Source organism: Protopterus annectens, chromosome 16.part0 (genome assembly GCF_019279795.1).
Source record: "Protopterus annectens isolate FY-2018-M chromosome 16.part0, PAN1.0, whole genome shotgun sequence".
Lineage (NCBI taxonomy): Eukaryota > Metazoa > Chordata > Ceratodontiformes > Protopteridae > Protopterus > Protopterus annectens.
Window position 1 is genome coordinate 501230610 of NC_056750.1, and position 18811 is coordinate 501249420.

General features: G+C 38.9%; 1 protein-coding gene across 1 annotated transcript in view; it reads right to left on the bottom strand.

The window, feature by feature from the left end:
* ODF2 (outer dense fiber of sperm tails 2) overlaps positions 1-18811 on the bottom strand; it is a 1208318-nt gene that overhangs the window by 798151 nt on the left and 391356 nt on the right. The window lies entirely within an intron of this gene.

Sequence of the window (18811 nt, forward strand, 5' to 3'; positions counted from 1 at the left end):
CCAAGTGTAAAGACTCCGGAACAGATATACATACAAATCTACTTTTTCCTACAGAAGAAAAACTTTTTGACTGAGGTGTCCAGGAGATGACTCAGGAAAACAATTCTGTGAGAAGTCATCAGGCAAGACTTTTGCATGTTCTCCTGGAATCCCAGTTTGTGTAGGAGATCCTTTACCCAGTGACAGATTCCAGACACTGAAAAAGACTCTGCAAAGATAAGCAAGTTATCTAAATAAGGAAAATGTGAATACCTTACACTTGGCAGTAGGCTATCACACAGTCACAGCAGCTAAATATTTTATGAATACCATCAAAGGGTAATGCAGAGAACTTATAAGACAGTGAGACAGATGCAAAAAATATCTGAAATCTGGTCCTATAGAATGTGATGAAATGTAGCTTTTAAAACTAAAGCCACAAAAAAACTCAAATGGGGAATAAGGGGTAACAAGTTGTAAAGGAATACCCTCTTGAACTTGGGCACTATCACAAATAGGTTCAAGAAAGGAAAGATCCAGAACTGGTCTCCAAACATCTTCTTTCATTGGCACCACAAACATTCTTGAATAAAAACCTTCTCTTAACTGAGGAGGAGGGAATGCTTCAATCCCACCCCCCAAGACAGCAGATGCTGAATGATAAGAGGGAGAGGAGTTTGATTTGGTCTGGTAGATGAGGTGGAATCTACTGAAAAGGAGGGAGTCTCCCACTGCACTCTGTAACCATGATGAATTACTTTCAGAATTCATCTGTCTAAAACTATCTGTTTCCAAATACAGAAATGGAGCTTCCAACTTTCTGGAAGGATTAAGGGTTTGCCAGGTTGGGAAAGGGGAAGGGTGATTTGCATTTTGTCATTCATACTTGTTAGAATGTCCTTTGTTGTGTGAGGATTTCTCGTTTCTTTTCAGAGGCTCTCTGTCATTGTCTTTTCAACATTTGCTTTGTAGTAGCTTTCTGATTTTGTTTATTTTAATTTAAAAGAAAGTAATAGGCCTTGCATTAAATCCCTTGGCAAAATTGGACAAGGAAGGCTGAAATATCTGAGATATTCCATGAATCAGCTTACCTCTCATTACACTTTTTTAAGGACATCTGGAGCAGCACATAGTCAAAAAAATAATTCTCTATGCAAGTAAGAGTTCATATTTTAATTCTGACATCTTCTGAAAGGTTTTGCGAACACAGCCAAACAAGCCTCCTCATAACATGTCCAACGGCAGCAGCCCAAGAAGCAGCATCAACAGAATCATGAGCATATTTTAGTGTGCAGCCACTTATTGCACTGTGGCAACCAAATTACAAAAGACAGACTTCTCTTCAGAAGAAGAGACATGCTAAAATATTCATCATTTTCTCAAAAGAGGCAGGTGTAAACTAACATAAGAGCTTGAAATCTTTTCTTTCCAAATCTATCAAAAAGGTTCTTATCACTGACAAAAGGAGAAGGATTAGCATTAACTAAATGTTTCACAGCTGTGTTCACTAAAGCAGTAGCCATCAGGTCTGAACTTATAAAACTAATGAACTTTATACAATATATCTGCTTTCATCAGTGTAGCAGGCTGGCTGCTAGGCAGGTTACAGGCTATAACAAAAACATCATCTAATGCAGAAACAATAGGAGGAATTGGAGTAGGTTCTGGAAAATCCAGTTGTAATAAATAACTGTACTTCTTTATGTACGGTGGAATATCATTATGTTCCCAAGGAAACAAATGATTCATTCTGGAAACAGTTTTAAAGAAACAAAATCCTTCAATGGAACTGGCTGAAGCCACACTCGTCTCAGAATCTGGGTCAGAAACGTGGAGAAACAGAATAGAATCGGTCTTTTCACAATCGTTTTGAGTGGCTCTCCCTTCCCCACCAAGTGCACTCTGCAGCAAGGGTCATGTCTAACCCCTGGCCCATGAAGACAGTAGAGACAATAACAGTGGCAGCCAGGGTAAAATAAATGGTCAGAGGAACCCAAAATGGTCAAAGCAGAGTCATCCACCTGTGTCTGAGGCACTTTAGCAGCCTGGCGGCTGGAAAAAGGAAACACCACGGAATTGATAGATGTTCTATAGTTATGCTGAAAAAGATGTCCAATTCATGTTAAAGCCTGTGAGCAACAGTCAGTAAAACAGTTTAGTAAATTGGTAATGTTTTTTCCCCTATAAAAACACAGCAATAAGCTCTTTAAACACCTGCCCCAGCCCCAAAAATTAAAATAAAATTTTACCACAGAAAAAGTAGTTTTAAATTTATTTTAACTTTTTACCACAAATCTAAAAAAGTGATGCTCCAGTTTAGAAGTAATTAAACGTCATGTGACGGTCACTAAAAACAGTTTTTCCTAGCTTTAAATTTATAGTTTTACAGAAAAAAAGTACAAATTATGTTATAAAAAGTAACGTGAAACCTTTTTTCCCCAAAAGAAACTTATCTGCCCAGCACCCTGGTAAGCAAATGTCAAATTAGCTGACCGTAGATCTTCAAAACCCCACAAGAGGAGTACTCTTTGGTAGCAGGGAAGCTCTTATTGTCTGATGAGTTCCTTTTTAGTCAGCTCAGCTCAAGTTAACTAATGGTTTAGGGGTGTGGAATGTGCCCTGAAGCTTTGAAAGCTATCTGGCTGAGCAGGATATAACCCATGTAGCTAAGGCTACTACAATGATCCACATGATCATAAACAATAGTCACCACAGTAATGGGATTTCAACTTGTTTCATACTTACAAACTATGTCTGCCTAGCCAGATCAAAAGAATTTAAATGTGATCAAACAGCAGCTTATTTTTCTTAACTCCCCAAAGTACAGCCACCATACCCACTTACTGTAATCACTTTCCAAACTGTGAACACCTCAGAAGACTGACTGCCGTTAAAAATATCTACTGTAATCTACTGCTACTTGTTTCACTCAAATACATATCAGTCCCGCAATGCCAGAATAGACTGTTTAAATGTGATCAAATGACAACAGATCAGTCACATTCATCCACAGAGTGCAACTATGTCCACCAATTACAACCCCTTTATTGCCTCTTGTATACCTCAGAGATCTTATTGGGATCACTTAAATAAAAATAAATTGCCTCTGTAGTTTACCTTAGCTCATTGGTATCAGATGCATACAGTGCAACCAAATGCACTCACTCTGTATTCATGTGCAAAACCCCCTTCCCAAATAAATTCTCACTGCCCTGAGAGGCCACCTTAATGGCCAAGTTGCTTTCACCTAAATAAAGCATGCTTGCTCCCTCCCACATAAAACAATAGCAACTTTCTGTGTATACTTCAATTGTTCAACTGAGAAGAAAGTAAAAGACACAGTGGTCACCATAATGCATTCTAACATAATGCTCTCAGATATACACAGTAATTTCATCCTCAAAAACTATATCACTATCATTCAACAATTTCATACTAGTACCATGTACTTTTACACGCATTTTACCTTCCTTCCCCCATGGATAGCCACCTTTTGTCTACCACCCTCATATCAGCTTGTAATGAAACTGCAAGAATGGTGATAGTTATGTAATCAACTTTTTCCCTTCATACACAAAGGGACATGCCTCCCACAAGCAGACATATCTATGAGCGTTTCAGTGTCCATTGCTTTCACGCACAGATTGCCTCCATCCTTTGGTGATCACCTCTGATGTATAACTGAAAAAAATAATGATCATAGTAAAAGTAATTGCTCATGTTTTCATTCACATCATTCTCCAATTCTGATCTCTGCAAACATGTCATAGTTAAAAATAAAAAATAAATTTAAAAGTGAAAGTATTGCTTCTTTGCTGCATCACTACTGTGGTCCACCATTATATCTGGTGTCTTGCCAATATTTCCAGAAATACCTTCAAAAGAAAAAACATCCCTGAGTGTCAACAGCATCTGTTCCCATGAACATCTTGGATAAGTACTGAGATCAGTTGCTCTGGGCAATCTCTAGTGATTACCTGAAATTATAACAGGACACAACAATGCAAGTACTTGGGAATGTAAATGTTTAAAACCACAACTCCAGACAGGACATAAGAGCTAAAAGCACACTACTCAAAACCGAAGGAAGCAGAGTGACAGTATTTTGGTTTACCTAGGTAAATAAAACAAGAATGGGACAGTTTGCTCAAAATTAAGTGCCATATGTTCAGAGACAGATAGTGATATTACAAAGATGGAGGTGGTTAAAGTGAGCTGCAATGTTTACATCTCAGCCTGAGGCAGGGAACTTGTTTTATAATTTGGACAATGCCTATTTAACAGTGTGTGCAGGAAGGTTGCTCAAGCCAATTAATTTGTTGAGGTACACACACAAAAGCATGTATTGCAAGTGAATGAAAAAACTTAATGACTGTGCACATGATAATGTATCCAATACCCAAAGTGACCAACACAAGGCAAAAAACAATCAGTTTGGGAATTCTATGACCTTTTGGGTCAAGACTGTGAGCTACCTCCTTCAATGAGCTCATAATTTCAATGGCTGTAACAATGTAAATGGAATGAAATGCTGTGGATAAGTGGTATAATTATCACATTTATGTTAGGTAATGGATTGCAATGTAACATCAGTTTGGAAATATATTTATCTATAAAAACATAGTACAGTGTATTATTTCAAACTGTGTCACTTTAGCCAAACATATTAAGAAGGTATACGTGCCAACTAATGGATATATAGCATCAAAATTCTAGAGTGCAGCTGCAGAAGCAGTGCAGTGACAGACTGCAAAACACACACTCACAAAGACAATGACTTGCACAGTCATGGATACAATTATTTGCAGGGTCAGTGACTCATGTTTGCAGCAGAAATGATTTATGTATTCACGGTTTACAAGTATAAGCCCTAGGAACAGGAATGAACTGTATGACAATGCATGGTTGCAAAGCAAAGTTATCAGAAATTCCTAATCATACTGAAAATGACTTAGAGCTACAGGAATCAACACAATCAATACTGAAAGGATGACTGTAGAACAATACGTTCTGTTGCCAGTTCATGTCCACTAATATCCATCATGCTAAAAAATCATGAAACACAGGGACTGTTGTTCATAGCTAGCAGAATTACTTTGTTAAACCAGCAACATTATCTTATGTTAGACAGAATACATAAACCAAACATTAGAATAGTTGAATGCAAAGTAGGGAATGTGACACTGATGGTAAAGAAATGTATGAGAATCTCTAGCAGGTACAACAAAAGCAAATCCAAAGATGCACTAGTATCTCCCAAATTACAAGACATAGCATAAACTAAATCTGCTTGAGATTTATTTCACTTCAAGGACTGTCAGTGTCTCATATGGGGATGGCTACTGTACTTACCAGGAGGTCATCATATTGAAAGAACCCTTTTCACCAATTATCATATCACTGTTGAAGTCAATATTTTCTTTAGTCAGCATACCTGAATATTCATCATAGATAATGGTCCAAACTTCTTCTTAACAGTGAGAGCATTACAATCACATATCCATGGGATGGCCTTAATCAATGGTCAAGAGTAGAGAAAGTTATTCAAACAGTACATCAGTGTGGAAATATGTTGCCAACTCAAAGGAGGACTGGCCTCTTGCACTTCTTAAATACAGAAATACTCCCTTCAACCCAAACTGCTTTCACCTTCACAGTTCTAATGTGAGGATGAGAATACAGTTGCCAACATCTTATCAAATGTCTAAACTGCATAACAAGCTGTTCAGTAGAAATAAAATCAATACTATGGCAGGTGGGGTTTATATCATATGAGCGAATCACACAAATTGAGAACGCTCATAATATCAAATGTACCGGACCTCGAAGTGCTTTTTCTGAGATCGTGGTACAGTGAAGAATGGGATAGTTGCCCTTTCCTCACTGTAGCGCGATCTCAGAGTTGGAATATATATTTAGCAGGGGGGTGTGGGGGCGCAGCCCCCCACAATAGGAAGTTCGAGGTCCGGTACATTTGATATTATGAGCATTCGTAATTTGTGTGATTCGCTCATATGATATAGACCTGGCAGGTGAGCTAATATATTACCCATAACATGTACCCTGCTGAACTGTATACAAATTTTCATTCAGATGGAGTGACAAATTAGCATGCTAGCATTCTTGACAAAGATTTCACTTGTTTCCATGGAAACCTGGTGAAGTACAGAATTACTGACTGTGATAATTTAGTTATGATCTTATGTGGTACATATTTGTCTAAGAAAAAGGAGAATATGCATATTTGTTGTGGAATGGATTTAGAGTCAACTATAGTAAGGATCTCAAAGTACAACAGCAAAGTAACACGTGGAAATTCAAAACATAGGTTGTATTTTCCCAATGCCTTTAACAAATTACAGGCCTTTGCATCCATTGTATGTCACTATCAGGTACACTCCCGTCTCATATGGTGTAATTTAAAATATGTACAAAAGCTGTGATAATAGTTTATTCACACACCTATGCAAGCACAATAATGATCAGCCACTTTCATTCACAAACTGCTCAGATACTCACTGATTACAACCATTTTAGTCACTGCACTCACCTCAGAATTCTGAGTGTGTTCAAAAATAACGGCCAAGATAATGTATTCAATTTCTTTCACTTAAATATAACACTAGCATTGCCAACAATGACTGTTTAACTGTGAGCAATTGACAACAGGGATTGCTCACTTTCATCTACAAAATGTCCCCTATGCCCAACAATTACAATCATTTTATTGTTTTTATACACCTCAGATGTCTGATTGCAATTAAATAAATAAATAATGGCCACTGTAATGTAATACACTTCAGCTCTATGCTATCAGACACCGTGTAATCCACTGCAACACCCTCATGTAAGCATTCTCTCACACACACACGCACACACACACACACACACACACACACACACACACACACACACACACACACACACACACACACACAGTCCCTGAGAAACCAGTTTGATTGTCAAAGCTCTCTTACCGTACTTGGAAGTTCACTAACCCTTCCCCAAAAACACACTCTGTGTATACTTTTGTAAATAAAGTGCAAGGCACAGTGGCCAGCCACAATAATGTATTCCATCTTGTTGCTCCAAGATACATACACTCTTCCCATCTAAAAAGCCATATCGGAAATAAGGACCATAGTTAGGTATTTGAACTTGCTGTGCTAACACTGAAGGACAGGGCTCTGAAGTGAAAATGATATGCTTCTATCCAGAAGTAGGTATCCTGAAGAGCTGTCTGTTAAGCACATTCAATCATTTGCCTTCAATTAGGGTAAAACTCTCTGCACTGTAACCATTTTAAAACAGGTATTTTTTTACATACAGTTTCCGGCTGCTGAGATCTAAAATGGTCATAAGGTCATTGTTTTTTTTTTTTTTTTTTTCAAAACAAAAAAGAATCATTAACTTTTTAAACACCTTTATTAAATTACAACCCTAAGACATAGACACACATACGTTAATGGAAAAGAAAACAAATCACATTTTTCATTTATATCCATTATTAAACTCTCTCCTTCTCCTGAACATTATTTTCTATGTATTATTCCCACAAATTATATTTGGTTTGCTCATTCCTTTTTCTAAATCTCTCATTTCCATTTATCTCTTAACAGTATTCAATACTTCAGATACTAAAAATATATACAGAAAATAGTTTATATTTCAAAATACAGAAAATCTATTTAGAATTTAATTTCCATTTTCTAGTGATGACTTGTTTTGGTAGTCAACAGAATTCAACTTAATTAGGCCTTACTATGCCAAGGCAATTGAGACACTGCCTCAGCTCAAAAGAATAATTCTCTTAGCTGCAGCCATTTCCTCACAATGTTTCTGACAGAGTACTCTATAGGGAATTTATGAAGTCTGCCAGTTCATTACACACCCAAAAAAATGTTCCCAGTTACCTCTTTCTCCCCCTGCACACCTTCAACATTTGCCGTCTACCTGAAGAAATATTCTTCAAAGTCTGCTTGAGTTTTAAAAATACCTATGCAAACACTTCCAAGCAATAATTCTAAACCACCTGAACTTTGTTGCATACTTGGGAAACATAAATATATCATCTTACTGTTCCCTGGAAAATGCTTTTCCAGTCCCTCTTCACAATCTTTTCTAACCTCTTCTGATAGAGTATAGTTGCAATGCAATATTTTATGGTTTACTATCAAAATGTTGAATGTTAGTTCAGCGGACGCAGGAAGTCGAACGTTGGTCGACTTTCTGTGTTGCCGAAAGTTAGGAGATTGAAATTACATATCAGTGAATGCAAGTGTGCATTCGCTGATATAAACTTGATGTTATGAATAGAGTTGTGGTACAGTGTGGAATGGGAAATGTATCCCTTTCCTCTCAGAGTTAGAATATTTAATTTGCAGGGGGTGTGGGGGTGTAGGGGGCTTGCCTCCCTGCTAAAACGTGAATGACATTGTAGGTGTTTAACGTATGTTTGCACCTACACTGCCATCATGTTCCAATTTCGATATAAATTTCAAATCCGTTGATGTCGATCAACTGAGTCAACATTTTCACTCATTAGTAGTGATACAGGTTGACATCAATTTCAGAATATTGACTGTTCATGTATATGAACGTCAATATTTTGATAGTAAACCATATTTTATAGGCCATATAAATTACCCCCTTTTTCACAGCAGATTCAGCTGTAGATTCAACTGAAAACTCTACCAGAGCTGGTCTTTTATATATGACTCTCTTATTATTTTCAGTTTGCCTATAACTCTAATATTAATCCCTGGTAGGGAAGGCAGTCCCTAACCTACAGTCCCAACTTCTTCTTAGTCTCATCTCACTTGATTACCTTACATTCTCTAGTTATTTGCTTCCAATACCCTGGTTCCTTTCACAATTTTCCGCAGTAAATTTCAGCCTCCTCGTCTACTTTCTGTACCCTCTACTTGCAACCATCCCTACTGACAAAATTTCCTTTCTCCATACCCATGTTGGTTTAGTTCTTAGAATAATTTATGCAACTTATGAATTTAATATTCTGAATGGTGGCTGTTATTCTCTTCAAGGACCTGAACCCAAAATCCCTCTCCCCTTACTGTTGGAACCCCTTCCCCATCATTCTCCCTTTCTACTATGAATTATAACCTTCTGCTTGTGTTGTATATATCAGCCGTAACTATGTCGCTCTAAAATACCCCTTCAAATCAGGTAATTCTAAACCACCATGTCCTCCTGGGAGGTGCAACTTATCCCACTTAACTATTGCTCTCTTCCATCCCAAACAAATTCCTTCAACTCTGTTAGTGTTCACAACTTCTCCCCTAATTGATAACATGTGCCCATACTGTATATAAAACTAAAGGGACTGAAAACATTTTCACTGCTTGTATCTTACTATCCTTATCCATACCCAAGAGCTTCCAGTTTCTTGTTTTTTGTACCATCTTTTCTTTAATCTGTTCTCACATATCATTAGCTGCTATAACAGAAGTCTTTTTAATTCATACTCCAAAATATTTAATCTCATCATGGTTTACTATGTTATCATTAATATAGGTATTGCTGAACCACTTCACATGTGGGTACATTATTTACGGCTATAGCCTTTGTTTTGCCTTCATTGATTTTAACACCAAGGTGCCCTTTCCTGGATTAATCAAGTACACAATAATACAATCTGCAAATAAAGGCAACTTTTCTGAATTACCATACCAATTATATCCTTGAATTTCTAACTCCCTTATTTTCTTTACCAGTGGCTCTAAATACAAAGCAAATAGCAGGGAAAATGTCACCACTGCCTGGTTCCTATGTTTACACAAAACTTGTCCCAGGAAAACCCTCCCACTTTAATTCTTGCCACAAATCTTTCATTTATCCTTCTAATTAACCTTATTACTGTATAAGGAAATGCAAATGCTTCCATTTCCCTACCCAATAAAATGCGGCTTACTCTGCTGAATACTTCCTCTGCATCAAGATCCACCAACAGCAATGGTATTTTTTTCAATTCTACTTTACTCTGGATCCTCATTGTTCTAGTAACATTGTCAAATGCTTGCCTTCTCTCCACAACAGCATGCTGCTCTATATCTATCAATGTTGGCAACACCTTTGCCATTCTTTTAGCTATTATAGACAAACACTTTATAATCAGGCTAAGTCTTTCTATGAGCTTTGTTGTTAGAAGAATTGTTCTTCTTCTTTCGGCTTTTCCCAGTTAGGGGTCGCCACAGCGGAACTCCGGTCCGCTAATGATTGGCAGTAGATTTTTTACAGGTGCCTAGGTACCAGCTCGATGCCCAACCTACAGCGAAGGCACGCCCATTCTACGCATGTCTTTCGAATGCCACTCAACCGCGGGGAGGACGTGCAGACTCCACACAGAAGGCGCTCCAGCCGAGAATCGAACGGAAGAACCTCTTGCTGTGAGGCAACAATGTTACCGCTGCAACACGAAGCAGAATCCCATTCTGCTTGCTGGTTCACTTTTTGTTGGATAAACTTTTTGTCCATTACCTCCTTAGCCTGTTCTGTATTCAAAAATAGCTTTTATCCACCAGGAAAAAATATTCTAGAGACAGCTGGATATAGCATCTTGACTCTTATATTTGTTTATTGACATTTCCTGATAGCTGAGATAAATTTGCTTCTCTTCTGCCTGGTGTACAGTGAATAATCATTTTCCACAAATACTCTGTCTCCAAAAGTTTAATAATTTTCCTTTCTGCCAAAATTTTGCCAGGATCAACTTTTTTTGCTCGTATGATTTTATCTTTACTAAAATAGGCCTTGGCTGTTTTCTCATGGCCAGACTTGGAGCATACACTCATTGTGCCCATTCAGTTAATAAATGTTGCTATGGAACACCAATTGGGTTGCTTATTTGTGCTTTCATAAAGTTAATGCAGTCTGTTCCTTCCTGTTTCTGTGGTACAAGAGAACATCTCGTATTTTCTCTGCATGTTGTTTTCCCACTCCGTTTTTTTGAAACAGCTCTTCTTAAGAAGCCTTGGGCAGCCTTTTCACTTCATCCTGATTTTTGCAGTTTTACCAGTTCATCTGAATATCTAGTTAAAGCTTCTTCTATTTTTCAGCATTTTGTTCTTTGAGTTAATATAATCCTTCAGTGTTTCATTTATTTCATCATCTCTGAATACACTTGACTTATTTTTTCCTCAAAATTACTCAAAGCCATCTCATGCACCAAAATTGTAGCTTAAACTGATTTTTACTGTACAGCTGCAGAGTTCTTCCCAGCCAGTGTCTTCTCTTCACTTTTTACTGGTTATTTTTCTTTCAGGTTCACTAAATTTCTTCTTTGGTGGCATCCAGGCAGTGCACTTATTAGCCAGTAACTGAATTTTACCCAAAAATGACAGTTTCACTGGCTCCCTTTCTCAGTTTCTGGTGTTCACATTGAAACAACTGAATTTAAGCAGCTGATCAGTGTGTAGCCATCTTGGAGGTCCAAAAACTAAAAAGAATCTTGAATAAATTCCTGATATTCTCTGATCTGGTGAGACATGCTTGATTTTTTTTTTCTAACAAAGATACATTTTCTTTTGGCTGTTAGGTGGTGGGTAGGTTTGACTGGGCAGCAGGTTGGGAAAGGGAAGTATACAGCCAATGGATATTATTCCTCTCACCCAAGAGATCTGCATGATGGCCATCAACACAGGAGACTGGAGGGTAACTCATTCCTGCCTGCCTGCCTCCTAAAGGGAGCAGTTACGTAACACATCAGGAATGATGGTGCTGATTATCCAAAAAAATACCACTATACCTCTATTTTTGCAATCCTTCTCATCTTCTGGGTTAGTGTCCTTTAAAGGGGTCACATCTGCCATAACCACTTCTATCTAAAGCAAGTCAGTGGTCTCACACCAGTGTTTCTCAAACCATAAGGATTTGGACCCCCTTCTATTTCATACTGTTGGATCACTGAGGAGTCGCAAAGTAGTGTCTTGTCTTCCTGCTCACACTTCAGCAATTTTTCTTTCACTGATAGACCAAATAAAGATGCATCATTGTAAGGGGCATTTGTTAAGAATGTTTTGAAGTCTGCACAATCACAAATGTAAAGTCACACGTCATCTCATCGTAATAATTGTGCCTGCCACACTGGTCACTCCATCGACTGCAATATGCATGAGCTGCATGTAAGGTTGGCGATACGTATTGTCCCGATGTGGCCAACAACAGTTTCCTAGAATCTGGTGTGGCTGGCTTCTTCAAAGAGGCTTACATTTGTTCTTCTAGATCTCTCCAAAAACAGTTTATGAGAAGAATAATTCAATGCTCTCAAGGTAAAAGGACCCAAGATATATGTCCACTTCACCATTCTGTCCATCCCCCTAGACTCCTTGTTGGGCAGATAGACAGCAGCTGCATCACTGGACAGCTCTCTTCAAGTGGCTGCTGATATAATCAAGGAATATATGTCCCTTGGACCATTACTGCCTATCTTTTGATGCCTGGAGAAGACTATTGAGCTTCCTGGGGAGGGGTTCAGAAGAAATGGGCTTCTGTGATGCCTTCTGATGGCCAAATCAATAAGACAGTCATCAGAAGGGACTAGATAGGAGGTTCAAAGTACTTACTAGGCTGTTGATCCTTGAGGATCTTTAGCAGCCCAGTCATGCATTCCTACTGAGTTTCCAGCCTTAGTTGTTAAGTGCCAAGGCCCCTGTATTTTGCGGAAGTCTTGTATAACTCTCAGTGAGATAATTCTTCTTGCACTGTGACAGAACCCTTTGTATAGTAAGTATGAATAACTGTTATTCTGGAGAAAGTAGTTACACTGTTAAACATAAGGGATCTTCTTCTTCTTCTTCTTCTTTTCCCGTTAGTCGCCGGTCGCCACAGCGACGCACATTGAATGGCAGTGAATGGCAGCAGTGGAGTTTTGCGGTGTCGAAGTTGCCAGCCCGGCCACCACACCTTCACAGCACACCTAGGGCTACACGCTGCCACAGGCAATCCACCAGCAGCATGTCTTGTGTCTTTGGGATTTGGGAGGAGGAAGGGACACCCACCCGGAGGAAACCACTGATGCAGGAGGACCCGCACGAAGGCAAACTGAGGGAGGGCCGCCCAAAAGAACCTCTTGCGGCCGCCCACACTGTTAAACATAAGGGATAAGGATGTCAAACTAGGGGTGAACTTACAGTTTCCAACCATATATTTAAAATGTGCTTGAATAAAGTAAGGGACATACTTAAATTCACATGGAGATAAAGGTGGTTTCAGAGAACTGGTATTCTCTGTGAGACAGATCTATCCCTCTAGCATGTTCTATTTAAGCTGCAATACAGATTAAGGACCCTAAAACAGGTGCTTCTGCCACTGTTGACCTTACAGATGTATAGAAGATTTGCAAGAATTGGGGTCGGTATCCAAGGCAAAAATCTCCCCCTAGCAGCCTGTAGGACACTGATTTGAGGGGCAGGTGTTTTAAGCAGTCAGAGTAGCTTTTTTAGATTTAGTCCCTTTATTTTCTCTTTAAGAAAACATTATAGACACTCATGTTGACACAGGTGCTAGGGCATGTACATGCTGAATGAGATTTTATATTCAGTGATTGGCCTAATGAGTGCAATAGACAGTACAATGATCACCTTCATTGATTTGGATGCCATAACCTTGCTGTATGTTACTAATAATAGCCAACACATGGTGGTCATCTCATTGTTTACATATGTTCCCAGATCCCTCACTACTGGGTCAATTTTCAGGGGAGTGTTGTCAATGCGATAGTCACAGGGGATATCTTGCTTGTGGAAGGATGCAATTATTAACTTTTTGGTGATTAGTTTTAGGCCATGGTTTTGACACCAGCTATTCGTTTGTGACAGACATTCCTGAAGGATCTTGTGGTCTTCTCGATGGTTTATGATGACACTGAGTTTACCATCCTCAGCAAACTTTGTCAGCCAAAAGCTCTCAATATTTGCCTTGACCTCTGAGAAGTGGATAAAAAGGAACAGCCTGAGGACCAAGCCATGGGGTATTCTGCTAGTGACATGTGTCTTAGTGAAGGTAGATCCACCCAGCCTAACTTATTGGGTGCTACTTGTCAACCAGTTTGCTATCCAACAAGTTACACAGAGATACAACATAATCATAGAGTTACATAGGGAGATAGGGGATGCAGAGCAATAGGCTTTAGACATCTCTTAGTCCCGTGACTATGAGATTGTGGGTCATGATTCCCTCTGTCATATTAATTCCAAGATCTAACAACATGTGGCATCTTCTGCAGGAGATTGGGGGAGCCTTCATGATCATCCAAATCAATATCTTATTTGAGAGACTCAGTATATGAACCAGTGCACCTCATTTTACATGTGCTTTTTCTAGTTAATGGGGAGGTCTGACTCCTCATGGGACACTGAATGCACCTGTGCAAGTTTGAGGCTACCTAATCTGTTCTGACCCCGGAACATATGACTGAACAGGCTGAGACAGAAATGACAGTGTCATGGGGAGTGCAGCTGTCATCACTGGAGTCTATCCCATGCTCTCATTGGAGAGGCAATCATCATCTCCATAACCTCTTAGGCTGACCCCAAATCTGCCAGTCTTGGACGAAGAAGCCTCCACCCAGCACTGCATCCATCCCCCTAAAGATTTCTTAAGTGGAACCAAAGATGAACTTTGGACACTGACACATGGAACCTCAAAGACTGAAGAGTTCAAAATAGAAAAAGAAACCAAATACATCATTGCCAAGGATGGAGTGGAAGACTGTGTCAAGAGGTCAGTCCTAATATTCACTTGACAGCATGAGTCTTTTCATCAAGTGAATTGGATGCAAAGGCTCTGGTGCTAAGGTGAAGGACCAATCAGTGCTAAACATACAGGCACCAGGAGGTGTCAGGGCTCTGGAACCCGATTCAGAAACCTGGAATGGGGAAGGACCAAGGAAAGAGGACAGTAAGGGTCAACACTATTCACCTTTAAAACTGATGGGAGATGGGATAACACCCATCTCAGTGTGTGTCTTCAAAAAGGCCGACATCATATGTTCTCAAAGACCTGAAGCCCTCCTGAAAGATCGTAAGGAGGAAACTGAATGCAGCCTGGAAATAAAGTGATGGGAGATCCTAGTTCAAAGGAGGTTGTTTGGCTTGTCATTTAAACAACTTATTTAGCATCACAATAGGACCCAAATGTGCTATTGCCAAAGGAACAGAAATGTTCACCAGAGCAGAATGTGATGCTGACTCCTTTCTCAGCACTTTTGATTCTTGGGGTGAGAATGTTTATGTTTTTCTTTTTTGCTTTTCCATTTCTTTTTCTTTTCTGGGCTTCTCTCCAGATTGATCAAGAGGAAGCAAACCCTTAAGGGTAAGCTTATTTATATGATCTGCCAGGGAGGGTGGAAAGCAGATCAGTCAGCCAAGAGATGTTCTGGCTCAGAAGCAACACATAAAGCTCCTGGATATCCTGTAGCAGAACATTATGGCCATATTAGGCACATTTCCTGAAGCTCTTTTAAGGTCGATCCATGTCTAAAAGTATAGTGAAACAGGTAAACAACACAAAGCAGTGAATACATGCCAAAATCATTTTAGTAAAAATACCAGAAAATAAGATGCATAAATTCACAACACTCTTAACTTTGTACAGCAGTAAAAGCAAATGAAAAGATAAACTTTGCAAAAACAAGGAGAGGTGTAATAAAATGAAGAAAGACAAATAGTTCTTCTCGCATACACAATGTGAGAAAATGAAAATAAAGGGCAAGAGAACACAGATAAAATGCACTGCAAAAGATGAAAGGAGCTCTAAATAGAAACATCTGAATTAGCAGAATGTTAATTCTCAGTCATTTATCAAAAAATATAGAGGGAGCACTTAGTGGAGTCAAGATCCATCCATTCGCACAGGCAGAAAACAAGATCTGAAGAGAGTTGTTTCATAAGGGAATTATAGGAGGGAGAAGTTTAAAGGACCAACAAATAAATAAGTTTAAAGGAGATTGAGGCCAGAGGTCTAGTGATATCAGAACGAATCCAACAAGCAGCTCGATGACCCATCACTCAGATCGCATGGACTGGATGAAAAGGATACACATTTACACTTGCAGCTGCCTTGGTAATGTTTTTGGATTGTTCTGAAATATAGAAGATTAAACAAAACTATGGACTAAATGTTTTGTCAGAGATCTACAAAGAGCAATGTAGGATGCAAGCAGATGGGCAATTACAGTACCAAAGTCATATAGGACAAAATTTAAAAATGCTAAACACGATTTATCTTTCTAAGTATGTATGGGAGCTAAATGTATTAATTACCTCGTAAAAAATGGGAGTTGGGGAAACCACAAACTAATTAGCATTTAAAAAGCCTTTTCAGAGACAAAGTGTTGTTGTGGAAGAAATCCATAAATATTTAATGTGCCTAAGAAAAGACAGTGAAAAAGGTGCAGAAAAAAATGTAAAGTGGGACTGTGGCTGACTTGTTATGAACTCTGCTATATAGATGTGGCAATAAAGATATCTGTATTTTTTTTCTAATTCTGAGTAGTCACACAAACATTGCTTTCTGCTGTAGGCATTTTACAGTAAGTTAGGCAGTAATGCAAAACTGTCTCATTTATCCAACAAAGCAGTTCTTGAGATAAAACAAATACTAGACATTCTTTATATATTTTTAATACAGATAACACAGCTCTCATTCCTATCTGTGAGCAGAATGCGTGTAATTATTTGTTTCCAGAGTAATGAAAACACTGATTGTGCAATTTGCTCATTAGACCTGGATTTATATTATTTACTAATACATTTATTGCCCAGGAGAGTACACTGGTCCAAGGACCCTTTTCAGTTATGACCAGGCATTGAAGGGTAGATGGCTGACTGCATTACATAGTGTCCTTTGTTATCTAGTCACAGTGTTAAAAACATTAGATGGTGCACTATTTAAGACATTACTGAACTGGGAGTTAAGTGACAATTTGAATCACACAGGTGAGTTTTATTCAAGTCCATGAATTGCTGTGAACTTTGGCTTGAATGTTTTCTTGCTCTTTAGAATATATATTAGAGGGCAGTGTGTTCCAAAATTTTTGGCATATAGAGTTACAGAAAAACATCACCCAAAGCACTGTGGCTTCTGACAGAGCTATTTTCTAAGTAAGCAGATATGAATTCCCTGGTGGGCTTACCTATGTTGAATACTTAACTATAGCCCAGATATGTAATGAAGGTGGTTAAAAACAAATTTTGTTTCACGTTGTGCAGACAGTTAGTACGAGTCAACCATTTTAAGTTACTGAAGGCTATATAGTAATGCTTGGTAGATTTACAAATAGTGGTAAAACTGAATACATTATTACTATGATTCAAATATGACGTGAATGTTTAGACAACCTGGTGAGCACAACTGCAATGAAAGCATTTTCGAACAGTGTGAATTTTTTTCTCTCTTTTTTACCCCTGCTGTCTATCAATCATCAGCTCTCCTGGCCAATCGGCCCATTCAATCTCCATCACTGCAGCAAGGGTCAACCAAGAAGGGACATCATTCAGAAAGCCAGAAGTGATTTGAAATTTTTTCTATTTTTAGGTTCTCTCTCTCTCTCTGAAAGCACCCAGCAAAATACCATGGAGGGGCATGCAATGGACTGATGGCTGAGGACATCCCCTTACTTCCACAAGGGGTGTTCCCTCTAAGCAGCCATGTCTTTACTACCATAGCAGAAACAATGGTCTCAGGTCTCCATGAAGGATATCACACCATCCAATGTGCCTCCTGATGCATACAGCCCCTCTAGGAGGGGCAAACAGGCCAGACCCCGTTCACTCCCTTCCCTCCCCTGCCTGGCTCCTCTAGTGTCAGGGCCACTAATCAAATCACAATTGGCTGGGATAAAGTCAGGACTTCTTTTCCTCTGTGTCATGGACCCAGGCTGTATCAGTGTAAAATCTAGTTTCTTCTAGATAGGTAGGAAGAATCTGATGCTGTGCAGACAGAGTGCTCATCCACCAATAAAGACTCATTGAGTATGACCCATAAATGTTTAATAGATTGGATTTGTTCAGTAGGACAAAAGTCAAAGGAAATGCACAATTCTGGTGTCTCTGACTGTGAATTTGACCTCACAGCAGAGATGGAAGAAAACAGAGAACAGAACAAAGAATACTAAATTCTACTTTGGAGTTCAGAAAGGTTAGGAATAGTAGGACTTGGACTCCCCACTTTACTTAAGCCTCTCCTTCTTAAATCAGATGTCCTTGGAATGATGCATTCCACTCAAGTGTTGTTGTTTTATTTCTGATCACCTCACAACTCCATTTCTGTAAGGTGGTTTCCAAAAAAGAATTCATCAAGCTACAATTATACTAAAACTGGTAACTGGCACAGTGTAAGATATATTGCAAATGGCCTTGGCCAGCACAATCAGGATTAGTAGCAGTCCTACTTTACAATTTGGTTTCTATATGGAGAGCTAGAGCAACTTAAACCTATAGTCTTCTGTCAGCAGTGAATGGCGAAAGCATTCCTGCAAAGACTGCAAAGGAGAGACCATTCAACATGAAAGACAGGCAATAATGGGCTTTACTGGTAGCAAACACAATACTTAGCATGTCTCTCTGAAATAAAATGTAATATTCTTTGAAAGATCAACACATTTTAAGGCATCATTTTACCACAGCCACCAGTATATTATTTAGCCTGCAGCAATATCAACTGGAAAGAAATAATCCATTATTTTAGTACAGCAATAGTGTAGTGGGCAGAGCATTCGCCTTACGAGCAGTCATTCCCGGTTCGAGTCCCCCTCCAGTACATTCCATTTGGGGTGGGATGTTGGCATAATGGTTAAGGTGTATACCTTACAAAC